General features: G+C 46.1%; 1 protein-coding gene across 3 annotated transcripts in view; it reads right to left on the bottom strand.

Annotated features, from left to right (window-relative positions):
- zmiz1a (zinc finger, MIZ-type containing 1a) overlaps positions 1-12,666 on the bottom strand; it is a 94,352-nt gene extending 81,686 nt beyond the window's left edge. Inside the window, exon 1 of one of the 3 annotated variants that reach the window (XM_047602916.1) lies at positions 12,447-12,666. The gene's annotated coding sequence lies outside the window, so the exon portion shown is untranslated. The remainder of the gene's footprint in view (positions 1-12,446) is intronic. The other 2 variants (XM_047602913.1, XM_047602915.1) reach the window with 2 other exon arrangements.
- Between the last annotated feature and the right edge of the window lie 1,399 nt (positions 12,667-14,065).

Below are 14,065 nucleotides of genomic sequence, written 5' to 3'. Positions count from 1 at the left end.
CGCTGCCCCCGCCCTCTCACTCGCACCGTCCTGTTTCGCTGGTGCGACCTTGCCTGTCGTCGCTATAAAACTGATTTTCAAGGCTGCTGCACAGCAGAAACACAGAGAGGGACACCGAGAGAGGAACGGGTGGAAAGGTTTAGGTGTGAAAGTGAGCAGCATGCACTAGGATATAGGACGCATGCCTCTTTGAATGTTCTTATTCGTGCATTAAAAGAGACATACTTTCATGTTGTGCTGAAATGATTGGCTGATCAATCGACCGGCTCTGTGAGGCTGCACAGAGCGCTTTGAGCTGTATATGCTAACATCACCATGCCGACAATGACACTGGTAATACGCTAATGCTTAGCTTGTTAGCATGCTGAGGTTTGCTAACTAGCAACGAAGTGTAGGCGAGACCAGCGTGGATGGCATTTGTTTTGCAGGTGTTTGAAACTGCGATCTAAAGGAGATGCCAGAGGAAAAGTACAGGCTTGATGAAATTCTGCACAATTCATCCCAAAAGAACGCGTGCACCACATTTTACAACAATCTGTCAAAACATTTAACTCTAAATCAAGAGTGTCAGCACCATGGTGGTGCAAGAAGAAAGCTTCCTCTGAAGAACTCTAACACCTGTGCAAATAATCTGTGAAATCCTTCCCATGGTTTTGGCTGTAGGAGTCAGTCGTGAGCCCTTTCCATCCTCCTGAAAGGACTAATCAACTAATCAAAAATCAATAAAAGAAGATATCACCCTTAAAGGCTCTAAACATATTCACGGAAGATAAGTCATAATGTATCTCATTTCAGCTGTGATAACATGCATTACAACGGTGCCAACCTGGATGTATGAAGGAGCGATTTATACAGTGTAAGCATACTGTGAGCTTTGACTATGATAATATAAGTGTACTGAATAAATGCATAAAGCCAGCCAGTTAATATTTACTTAGTGAAATGCTATTTGAAATCTGCAGCGTAGAACGTTTTTTTAATGTCTTTAAAGTGGCCACGAGTGTGTCAGGCCGCACATGATCTGCTCTAATCTTAAACCAGCGCCAGTATTAATGCTGAAGGACTCTATCTATACAGTGGAGCGTGTGCAGTGTAATAGCTCAGCAAATTGAACTCTTTATAATGTCGATACGTAAATATTTATTTTCAGCCTTACTTGGAAGAAGCATTTACATTCAAATCGTGGAGTCGCTGTGGGCTTGGGCTCCTGCCAATAAAGTGTCACAGGTCAATTATCTTTCCAAAGATAACAGGCGCGTCTGCCATGTATCTTATCTCGGCCTGATTTCCATCTCAGGGATTCATACTAAGTAAACAAGATGTTAAGATATTCATTCTGAAAGGGAGCAGACGTGATAAAGGGGACTAATCTACTTGTCACACATGTTCGCTTCTGACTCTGACTGTGATTCTGCTGAGTCACACGAGATGAGCTGAATCAAAGCAGCTTCATACTCTGTGTGACTCGGAGGCTTTGGAAAGCCGAGGCTTTGAGCTAATCAAATACCGCTTTATCTTAAAGAACCACACCTGTTTGTGGTTTTGGAGACCTCTCAGTCAGTGCCCACATCTCTGATTTCCTCCAGCGATCACATCCCAGGTTGGAAAACATGGCACATGATTGGAGCTCGGCTGAGGTGATGCCGTTTCCGGGCTAAAGAATTGCATTACAGTAGGCTGCGACGGCTGTGAATTCCTTCCCTTCTACAATATTAGTGTAACTACCCCTAGCCGACGCTACAGCTAACCACATGTGTGTCGACTGAAAATGATGTTGACAGGGCGGATAGGACAGTAATGATTTGTTAGGGCAAAACAACTCCTTCCTCTCTGTAACAGAAAACACAGCCGCAATGTCAGAGCGAATCAAGAAGTGAAAACAAAGAGACAGCTCAGCGTGATTGTCAGACCGGCGGTTTTGCGCGTTGAGCCCATTACGTACATGTCACACTTTACAACAGCTACCAACACATTTCAAAAGACCACAAGCTTTTAGATTGATTTTTTTAAACTTTCTGCTGGGACTTAAATCTTCTATAACATCGACAGTTCATCGCAGAACGAACGTGCGCTCGGGAACCATCGTCAAAACTTTACAAAAAGCTCATATTAAGCCGCCGGGAAATTAATTCAGAAAGGCAACGTGAGCAGAGCATGTAAATTTAGTTATTTCTGTCATTATAAAGGCTTTTTTTTTCTCAAAAATCTCAATTGTAGCATCTTTCTCATCTTCCATTAACCGCATCACTACGTTCAGACTACACAACTAAACGCTCCAAGCACCAGCACTGTGATGGATGAGCCGTCTCAATCAAGCCCCTGCAAGTTAAATTTCATAATCAAGTTGAATGAATAGAAACAAATGACCGCCCAGGAGGCAGGAAATCGATCCGAAAACGTTGGAAAATGCAAAATGCAATGGCACGGCTAATGAGCTAAACCATACGAAGACATCGGTCTGGTCCTTTGATTACCACAGTCCCACTTCCCAGGGACGTCAGCATTTTCCCGTCTTGTCACTTGGCATACGCTCATCTCTTCTGAAGAAAAAGCCACCACTGCAACACCAATAAATGTCAAAACTGCGAGCGGGATCGATACGCCGCCGTTAATTCCTCACAAAGGTGCGTGGAGTATCAAAGTTGGCAGACTCTGCGTGCCTCGGTTGCACGCTCTCTAACAAAACTGAACAGCTCCAATTAACACCCTTTTATTCACCCTGTCATTAGTTGTGCCGTTAATGGCGTTGCCCCAGGCGCAGAGATCCGGTTTAGCTGTCAAAAACTCCTCCCCTCAGATCAACTGCACAAGATCGCAGCTGACGAGCAACCGGATCAAACTGGCATGTCCCCGATACACCTGTACCGCACCTGAACAGTTTGGCCGTAAAAGGAGAGACGCTTCCTGGGTGAAGGCAACAAACATCTCAATGCCCTGGTGGTGTTGGGCTGTGTGTGAATTTTAATGAGACAGACGGAAAGACGTTGGGAGACCAAAACACAAAGATCTCAGATTGTATCCCACAGAGTCTGGACGGGAGGCTGCTACTCTTCGTGACCCCGATGCTTCAAGTTGCAGATCAGATCAGGGACGCTGTGCGACAGATGTCTGCCCTGGCGCTCTGTTCCAGGCATGAGTGCTGCTGGCACACACACCAAAGAAGAAGGGGAGGAGGGGGGGGGCAAGAGAGAGAGAGGGAGGGAGGGAGTGAGGGAGGGGGGCTCAGAGAACATGTATGTCATGTAAAAAGGAGAGGAGGGGAAAAGAAAACAGAAACAAGAGGGAAAAAAAGAAAAAAAAAAAGAGGAGATGCCATCGGACTTCTGGCGTCACATCGCCCAGACCTCGTCCGTCATGTTTCTGTCAGTCAGCAGCCAGTCTGGTCAGAAAGTGACACTCCAAGTTTAGACGCACCTCGAGCGGTTACTCTCACCCTGACCGATGCGACGGAGGAACGGGAGATCTCACATGAACCAAACCACCGTAAGTGTTCTTTCACACAGTGGAAAGCTGGACACGCGCTGGAAAAACACTCAAGCCTCGTCCCTGAATCTGTGCGCCACTGCACAAAACTCTTTGTGACCTCCGCGCGACCAACTCTCCTACTTTGTTTTCACTTTGAAGAGCAACACACACAGAAAAAAAAAAAAAAAAAAAGATGATGATGAGAACAGAGAAGAAGGGAGCTAATTATAGCCTCACAGCAGGATGGCCAGAAAACAAACTTGATTATCATCATCTTCAAGAAGGCACAAAGGAAACCTACTGCCTCCCCCCTTCCACCGCAATCCAATAGAGAGGCTTTTAGCCTTCGTAATGATTTAGAAAGTGACAAGTCAAACAGATTTACTGTGACAGCCTGAAAGAGACCAGCACGAACACCATTATTGCTCACGTGACCAGACCTCCCAGCCCTGCTCCTACTCCCCTTTCCCCTGGCGCTTCCCTGCTCCCGAGTCCCCACACCCACCGTTCCAGGAGACGGGGAAGAATGAGGCCGGCTCAATAGAGGCAGGCAACAAGCCTATTCAATTCCCCCCTCACTCAACACGAGCCCCCTTCAAACGCGAGGGAAAAGCTCTGCTTTGTGGAAGTTAGTTACTTAAAGCGACAGCCCGCCAGATAGAGATCTGGTCACGGAAAACTTGTGGCACAGAGCAAATGGAGATACCTTTGTACAATTTTAACACCATTACCCGCGGTTTATCAGATTTAATGAGCCATGAATGCGAGGTGAAATTTTTCAGCTCGCAGGAGCAGCTGACAACGTTTCTGCAGCAGCCTCGGCCTTCAAGTGGCCACGAAGCACAATTAAAACACACTAATTCATTTGCAAAGGAGAATCATTAAAAATAGAAAACATAGGGCAACAGTTTGCCTTATTAGTTTTTATAGAAACATATAGAAAGGGCTCTGTCTGCTTGCGGTTTTCATGCATATTCAAGATATCTCCTGTGCCCTGAGTGACAGGATCTACACTGCACTTTCATTTCGGTAGCTCTGAAACATGGGGCAAATTTATGTTTGACTATCATCTGTCCCTCCAGGCCCAAGACGGTTTGCCTGGTGCAGTCATCTTTTTTTTCTTTTCTTTTTTTTTTTTTTTTCTCCCACTCCTTTCTCTGGAAGGTGAAAAACACCTTGGCTGCTTTGAGCTTTGAAAACGGAGCTAGCCCTAAAACCATCAGAGATGGCAGCAGAGGGATGTGTGCGGAGAATTCTCAAGGAGCAGAGACCCTCGGGCTACACAGATTTAGTTTCCCCTTACTGGCTTCTAAAAACAAAGGAATTCCAGAGAAAATCAGGGCAGGACCTCACCCCAAGCCACCGCTGCTGCCACTACCCCCACTTCCCTCTCTCTTGCTCTCCCTCTCTCTCACACACACACTCGCACACACACACATTTCATAGCAACACACAGCGAAGGTGATTTCATGCAACCATCAATGAGACACATCTCCTCTCTTGTTATACAATCATGTCGATTTGATATCCAGGGAGACATGGTTATAGAGACGTGACAAGCAGAAGAGGATAGAGGTGTGTGTGTGTGTGTGTGTGTGTGTGTGTGTGTGTGTGTGTGTGTGTGTGTGTGTGGTGGTAGGTAACATTCTGTTTGGCTCTAATTCATATTTCAGAGTCAGGGTTGCTTTTGATGCTGCTGCTTTTGTTGATATTGACCATCAGACTGTGACCACATCACTGAAGAACAGCTTCTCAAGGCTGCTGCAGGTGAGGCTGCGTGATGCCTCAGGATCAAGAAGATTAAGAACATTTTTCACGATATCAAAGAAAATCCTGAACTAATGTTTCAACAGAGTGTTAAAAGTATTAAAATGTGTTGAGTTGACTGTATAAAAGGGGTTTAAAGCTATGCTAGAGGCACTTTGTGCCCGGGCTTTGAGCTAAATGCCAACATTACCATGGTTACACACTCGCAGTGGTAAAAGGCATAATGCTCATACCATGTTCAACTTAATCAGCGTGCTTACTTTTGCTAATTAGAAATAGACACAAGGGATAGCTGATGGCAGTGTCATTCATTTCTCTGCCTAACAGGAGCGCTGGATGATATTTCGACCTGACGGTGGCGCTGGATGGACTATCTGACGATCTCCCAAGTGATTAAAACGCTGTCATACGAGGCTCTTAAACATGTGCAGCGAATGTTGTGGCCGTCCTTCAAACTGTTGCGAGGCGTTTCACTCACAAACACAGACATTAAGTTAATGGAAAAGTCAAAGGATCACAAAAATCAATGGGAGTCATCGTCTGGGGACCACGGGCGGATGGACCATCCATCTAGTTTGGACCAAAGAGATTCAGGACGAATCAAAGGGAAATTTAGAAGATTTCAAATAATTTTGTTATTTTTTTTCCCCCAAAATACATGTGGATATCACACCTATTAAGTACAATGCATGACAATTACTTATATACACAGAATGTAGTTAGTGGGGAGGTCTTTAGGTCCCATGGGTTGAGGGGAGGGGCCTCTGTGGATCAGGCTTGTTCCAGGGCATCTCACAGACTCTTGATCAGTTTGGATGTAGTGCAGAGCCCAGATCAACACCTTGTGCTGTTTTTCATGTTTTTTGTTAGTTGTTCCTGCATCAGGTCATTGCCTGGTCTGGTCTAGGTGGGCGGTGCATGTCTAGGTAACATCCACATGAACGCCAAGTCCAAACATTTCTCAGCAGAACACTGTATTGCCACAAGATGGTTAACGTTATTTACTTCCCCTGTCAGTGGTTTTAATGTTGTGGCTGATCGATGTGTACAAAAATAATAAATCAAAAGCCTCTTTGGTTTTCGCACACCCACACATATTTGTGATTAGTAACCTGGAATCTTTAAAACACAGTGGCCCTTCCTGGTTTGTCAATAATGTTTGCCAGATAATTAAAGAGCCCTGGGAGACAATGATAAACATTGTTTAGAGGCCGATCCCTGGCAAGCGCCAAAGCAGTGTATCATTGCTGTCTCCGGAATACACACGATTACCCTGGACTCATTACTGATATGATAAATGATGGCTCCCACCGTGGCTTTGGTTTGCTGGGAGGACACACACAACAGGGGCAGATTAGAAAAAGGTGGTTAAACACATTGCCCCTGTAATAGACCGGGGCTAAACAAGAGAGATGGCTTATCTGCAGTACGACTGCAGATAATGCTCGTGATATTTGCAAAGTCAGGTCCGCAGCCGGCTATAGTACTTTCAACCATATATTACAAATTGCTGAGATGACTGTTTAATAATGTGGACTTTCAAATTGCTTATTTATTTGTTTCACTCCTCATCACCACCCCCCACCCCGCCCCACCAAACCCGCCGAACCCCTTCATCCCTCTCCCCGTCTCTGTGAAGTTGCTGCTGTGCCTCGGCCCTGGTCCACCGGCTCGTCTCTTTTTACAGTCGGTGTATCCACGCGGCGGTTTAAAATATGCCCCTTTATCTGAGCCGCCCAGGCGGGGAAATGAAAGGGATGTCAGTCCTTAGAACCCTGGGAAAGCGGCTGGCTCAACCGCCAGTGTCAAAACTGAGGGGAGGGCACCGAGCGGGCAAACACACAGTCAAAGACTTTCACTGTCACTGAGCCTTGTCAAAATGTGGGAAGAAATCAGTCTTAGCGCTGAGACCAAGCTCGCAATTTTCCTGACAATATGATTTCCAGGGTTGTTCATAATAATAACAATAATAATAATAATCCAAACAGGCATCACAAACAAGCTAAAAGAACCCCCCGCCTTAAAACTGAGCTTCAATTCTTTTCCATGTAACGTGTGTCCCTCCGAAGAAAAATAAAAGCCACCGCTGAGCATACTGACCGCATTTCAGCCTTTGCACCCCGTGCACGTGTGAGCATCGGTGTTACGCGAGAGCAGATATTGCACGGCTCCCCCCCCCCCTTCAACCCTGATGGCGCAGGCAAAAAGAGTAAACGCTGTCCCCTCGCATTAGTAAATCCCAGTTAATTTACTTTGTCAGAAAACAAGGAAGTATGTATCCCCTGGAGGCCGTGTTGGAGACAATTCGACCGCCTTCGCTGAATCTCTGCCATCACTCTGCATCTCCCACGCAACCTGCACCAGAAAATCTGCATCAGCGTGCACTCTGAAAGACAACAGTGCCGACTAGACAGGAGGCTGTTTATAGCACAAAATGATATTACAAACACGGCATGCGGTGTATTATCTCAAGAAAATGATTCATTACAGCCTATAAGCTAGAAAGATCTGCAACACGCTGCGTGGCGGGTGACTAAAGTGTATCTAAAATTAATACATATCATCTGGAATCTTCTTCAAATAGCGCTGTCGGAAGGGATAATCGGTTATTGAGCCTTTTACCTAGCAGGCACAGACCCTTAGCGGACTGGTTGGTGTAATACCTGGCATGAACTCAAGCGCGGGGCATGCTGCATGAGACAGAGCCCGAGCACAATTCTGAGTGGCTGTCTGGCAAATGAACCCATGTGGGACACTGTGTAAGGTGTGAAGACCTCTTGGAGGAGGCTGCAGTCTGCGCTGGCTTGCAGGCATGCTTCGGTATCAGGAGAGACAAGGCAAACACAGCAGATCAGCGCCGAAACCGTAAACCCACTGACCCAGCATGAAGAGGGAGAGGGGACTAATTAGTGACTGTGCTTACAACTCAAAGGAGAGGGAGAGAGACGAGGAGAAAGGAGAAGAGGGGGTGGCGGTGGTGGTGGTGGTGGTGGGGGGGGGGCGACGCACACAGAGCACACAGTTGGAGGATGAGGACAATGAGTTTGTTTAGCTTAAACAGGATTTACAAGCCAAACAGACACACGCCAACGCCACTCACTCAGACACATACTATCTTTTTCCTCTCTATATATGTGGCTGCCCGTCACAGACACACAACAACTGAGACGGGTTCTGTGAGGATCTCATCAGTAGTAAAAAAAAAAAAAAAAAAAAAAAAAAAAAAGTGAAGGTAATTGCTTGCGATGGTGAGAAGTCTTGAGTTGCAGGCGGCAGCGGTGGGCGAATGGACGGACGGATGGAGGGAACATTTTGTTCCTCCTGTGCGGGCTCCGACTTTCATATTGTTCCTGGTGAGGCCGGGTGTCATGTATGATTCAAGGGCCCCCCGGTCTCTGGATGGATGGGAACAGGACATGGCCATTGTGACGTCCCCTGCACTCGTTTCTCAAAGAACATTAAATCAAACATGCATGAGGCGGTGACAGGGGCGCGCCAGTAACTTCTCTCCTCACTCTCTCTACCATCTTTGCACTCCCCTCCCAGAGAGAAAAAAAAAAAAAAAAGCACTTAGAGGACTCCGTCGCCCCGATGTTGGCAGAGCTCAAGGTTAAAGCGGCGGCTGCTCAGAAACTCAAGAGTTAAGTTGGGGTTTTGTCTATATTAAATTGATATCTGTAAACAGTCGGCAGACAAAGCAATGACACGCTCATTTCTAGGAAGAAAAAAAAAAATCCCATGACATTGATATTATACACGATAATACAGACACTCGGAGTTTGTGAGAAGCAGCACGGCCTCACTCCACACACAAAGCCAAGGCTTGCACGGCACGGTCCTCTCATAACAATGCTGCTCGCTCGCTTCTACTTGAGGTTGAATGCCTTGCTCAAGGACTCGGCATTACTCACAATGGCTCTCCAGCCTTTCTCAGCCACCTCAAGAGTTCAGACCAGCCACGAGGCGCACCGCAGCGCAAGGTCTGCAGCTTGAAGGACAGCGGTGACAGGCATGCAGAATCGAGGGTTTTCTCGTCCCGGCGCCTCGCGCTGGTCCACTCTTGGCTTCCTACACCGAACTGATGTCATCACAGTCAGCCAGTGGAATGGGCTCCAACTGCCGGGTGCTTTATTTTCTCTGTATTAGTTACACTGAAATTACCAGGTTTTAATTTGAAAAAGGGCAGACTCGAGGGGTAGAATTACAACAACATTTAGGAAGCAGTTAAACCGTCTGACACGAGGGCAAACCCACAGCTCATGACCCAAACTTTTCAGGTTTTTAGCTCCCTCTGAGCTCTGGTTTCACAAAAAGTGTGTTTTTTTTCATAAAAATAAATAATAAAAATGCTCCGAGGTGACACAAGTTTTCCCTTATTAAAAGACCAAAATAGGGATAGAAAACAAAAGGCTCAGTTAAGATGAAAGACACTGCCAAGTTTGAACCACATTCGAGACGGAAACAAAGGCTGACTTCTGCTCTGGACGCGAGTGGGAGGGTTCGGGCTGACGGCGAGACACACCAGACTACAAGAATCCACGTCTAGCGAACAGGAGGCAGGCATTTTGCAGCGCACCCTCGAACAACACGAGCAGTTAGATGAAATGTCATCCTGTCACAACATTGATTAGCAGATTTTAAGCCCCAGCGCGGGCTGCAGCTGTGCCGGCGCGGAAGGCGGGCGGAAAAGACTGTGCAACTTGGTAAATTGCTGAGTAACAAAAAGCTAATTACTCTGACACAAAGTAATTAGTTGTTTTTCCCCGTTACCTCACCGCCTCACAAGAGGTTCATAGGAAGGGAGTAAGGTGCACTCACTACCTTTTTTCTTTCTGAAAATAATCAGCACGTGGGACTGTGGAATTGCTGCAGGTGTTTGGATGTGCGACGCAACTTGTTGCGGCACGATCAATTAACGAAGACTAAGTCATACTTAAGAGGTGGTGTTATGAGATGTTGTGAGATCTTTCTCTCAATGAGACAAATATTAAATTTACTGTTGAGTAATCTCCACGTTCTGTCTCCTTGTTTGGTTTGGAGAACAAACAGGCTGTTGGATTCAAGCATTAATCTTCTTCCTAATATTTAGCTGGAACACGCAGCGCTGCCAATGCACGCGGTTCCGTCTCGGTTAAAGATTTCCCATATTTTCCCGTCACATGTTCTCCCCGGCACGGCGAGCATCCTTGCATTTGCGCTGTCTTTAAAAAAAAAAAAAAAAACTTAAAAAAAAAACAACCAAATTTGATTTCAAAGTGAGTCCACTGGAGCCTTTAGTCTGTTTAGTGAATCAGACACTCTTCTGTCTTGTCTCGCAGCCTGGCTGGCTGGCTGGCTGGCTGGCTGGTTGCAGAGAGGCCCCAGGAGGGACAACAGAAGGAAAGAAAACTCACACATACACACACACAAACACACTTCCAAGTTTCAAACAGTTGCAGATGGCTTTAATTCCTTGCCCTCTTTCTTTCACAATTTATCAGGTAACCCGCTCTGAATGAATGCGCCTTCTTTTCATGCTTTGCTGAAATGACTTAATGCTCCTTTGGTTTGTCAGAAGGTAAGAAAAAAAAAGAAAGAAAGCAAAAAAGAAAACAGCACTAATTAATGTGGAGCGGCTGACAAGCGTTGCTGCTGAAACAATTTCATTACATCACCAATTTAAATTACCAGGGAAGGAGACACTGGAGGGTGCACCCACCCGAGCTCTGTTTACACACTTACACGCAGGGAGTGGACACAAAAACGTGAACACCTGCAATCCAATGCAATACTCTTGCAACAAATACAGAGACTGTTCGTGAGCCGTCATATTTCTTAGAAGAAGAAAAAAGTTTGGCTTTTTGGTGCTGGAGGAATGGCAGGTTTCGCGCTGGTGATGACAGAAGCACATTCATTAAGACACTGTCAGGTATCATTTGGAAGCTGTGAACATGCTTTGGCCACAAGGGTCTGATGATGTGCTCCTATCACCGACATCAGCACCTTGCCAACAACAGAAAAAAACTCTTTTTCACCCCCTGTCTCACAGTTCGGCCGTCCTGTAGCAGGGTGCAGGGGTAATGAAAGAGCGCCAGTCTCCTCCTCCTCCTCCTCCTCCTCCTCCTGTCGCGAGCCCCCCTCTGCTGTGCTCTGCCCCGGCTGGCCTCACATCCAGACAGGAGGAATTTAACGGGGAGGGTCCGCCAGACTTGAGGCGGAAGGCTGCGCCGAGTCAAGCCACTCATCCACGCTCGTCTGCGGTGGGGAGAGCTTGGAAAAATGGTGCTGCTGATAACTGCAGGGGGATTCCAGCAGTTTTGCGTAAAGGAAATCAAATGCACCCATTGATTTCCACTGAAACATTAGAGATGAGTGTGCACGGCAAGGTCTCGGCACAGGTTGGTCCATGGACCACAGTGAACGTCAGTGTCACTTGGATTGGACACTGTGCATTTGACATATTCACATTAAATGTTGTCGTGCAACAACAGACTGGGGTCACGGAGGGCCCCCCAAAAAGTCCCAGCGCCCTATCACAGCGAGCCTCTGATGTTGACTGATCCCTGTAAACCCAATCAGCGTTATCAGAGCACACATCAGAGTGGCAAGTATCTCCGAAGATGCATTACAGGTGTCGTTTGACAGAACATACAGACACGGACAAGCCTGCTAATTGCATTACAACAGGTAGCCGATAATAGCCCTTGGAGGGAGTCAACAAGCCCAGACACACTGCTGACTGTTAGCTAAGTGACATACATTCTCAGTTCAGCATCAAGCGAAGCCACCAGCTGATGAGCCGAGACGATACATTTCACCCACACACACAGACCTGCAATCACCGCGTACCCAAGCACATTCCTGCGTCCAGCGTCTCCGCGGCATGCGTGCGCCCCTCTTGCAGATAATGCCCCAGACACACTGACACCGGCTATTTCGCCCCAGCGCGAACGCACAAGGCAGAGGGAGAAACACAGTCTGGATGTTACGCCGCGTAAAACGCGCTCCAGCTCCAGCTCCGGCTCCGGCTCAGCTGCACCGCCAGGCTCTGCCCCCCTCCTGACACGAGTTCACCAGCGGCTGTTAAAAGGTTTCCAGGAGGTCACCCTATTGTTAGCGGGTAGTGTGCGTCCAGCGGGGGGCAAACCACGTCTGGTACAACACATTCAAGCCCCGCTTTGCAGCAGCAGCAACAACAAAACATAATAATAATAATAACCAGGAGCGAAACTTACTTTGAGCTCGGACCTCAGTGGCGAAGCCGCGTATTGTTCCCTCCGAACCTCGTGTTTACGCTGCCCCTCTCTCCCGCTCCGCTCACTTCACAAAGACGGACGTGAGAGCTCCGGAGACGGTGTGACTGAGTGACTGAATCAACTACCGTAGAGCACGGCAAGTTGAAGTGTCAGATTACACTGGCTATTCAGTTACCAGAGAGAGCCGTGCTCGGCGGTCGGTGCGAAAACGCGGCCTAGATTCCCCGCGGAAGGACACCGGGTGTAAAAAGTGTAAGTACACGCTAAGAGCCTGTTAACAGCACGTTTCACACTGGAGCGGATCACTGCTCGCGGCTCCGTCTATTGTCTGTGTCTGTTTCCTGGAACTGCCTTGTGTCATCAAACCAGTGGTTAATTGTTAATTTATCCATTGTTCATTTCATTTCAATTCAGCCGTTAGAGAAAATAGAATATCTTTAGACAAAACTAATATTAGCAGCAGTGGGAGTTGTAGTACTATTTTGAATGAATACTATTTTCCTTTGCACACCTTGTAGGTCTTACAACTCAAAACACTTAAATGCAGTTTTTCTAAATGTAGGTTTTCCTCAATATATTCATGTGTGCATCATTTTTTCCGTATTGTTGTGCAGAAAACAGTTATGCCAGCCTTCATTTGTTCAGCTGTGTTTACCTTATCAAAACTTATCAGTTTTGGCTGGAGATTGTGAGCGGCAAGTCACATTTCCCTCATATGTTTCCACTGGCCTGATTCCTAAACATGAGGTAGCCTATTTTGGAAAAATAAAACCGATTCCGTTCATCATATAAAGGATACGTTTTGAACTCAAAATGGAGGGGAAAAAAATGAAATTGAGGAATTATGAAAAATTAACTTATTATATACTATTGAAAGAGGGTATGAAAAAGAAACTGATCTTATCTGTAGTAAATCATGTTAACCAAATTAATTTAGTATTTAGTAGTATTTAATTGTTTTGTAAAGTAGTAGTGCTAGTAGTAGTAGTAGCCTAGCAGTATTTGATCATATAATATAGATAGATAGATAGATAGATAGATAGATAGATAGATAGATAGATAGATAGATAGATAGATAGATAGATAGATAGACACTTTATTTTATGTTTATGTTAATTATTTATATAAGACATTTAAATGTTGCAGAAGCAGAAGCAATGTACAGGCACCCCAGAGAAAAATATATACAAAATATTTACAAGAATAATAGAACAGAAGAGTCATAATAGAATTATTTAATATTGACATATTGAAATTAAATGAAATTGCAATGACATTACATAAAATTACAACTAAAAAACTTGTAAGATATGTTTAAAAAAAAAACAATGATAAAAATAAAAACATTCGAAGTAAAGATAGGAACACTGATAAATTAACCTTATAAACCTCATAATTTAAAACTTTGTGTGTGTGGGTGGCTTGGTGGTGGTGGTGACGCGCGCAGGGGGGGAGTGGGGAGGGGGGGTTTGCCATGCGCTCCCCGTCCCCGCTCCGGCAGCTCTGCAGGCCGGGCTCCGTGTTTTGCGGATGGCCGGTCTCCGGTGGAAGCCTCGGAATAACAAAGACGTGTTTGAGAGCAGCGGCAGGCTGGGCTG

Source organism: Mugil cephalus, chromosome 13 (genome assembly GCF_022458985.1).
Source record: "Mugil cephalus isolate CIBA_MC_2020 chromosome 13, CIBA_Mcephalus_1.1, whole genome shotgun sequence".
Lineage (NCBI taxonomy): Eukaryota > Metazoa > Chordata > Actinopteri > Mugiliformes > Mugilidae > Mugil > Mugil cephalus.
This window is presented reverse-complemented; position numbering and strand designations above follow the sequence as displayed.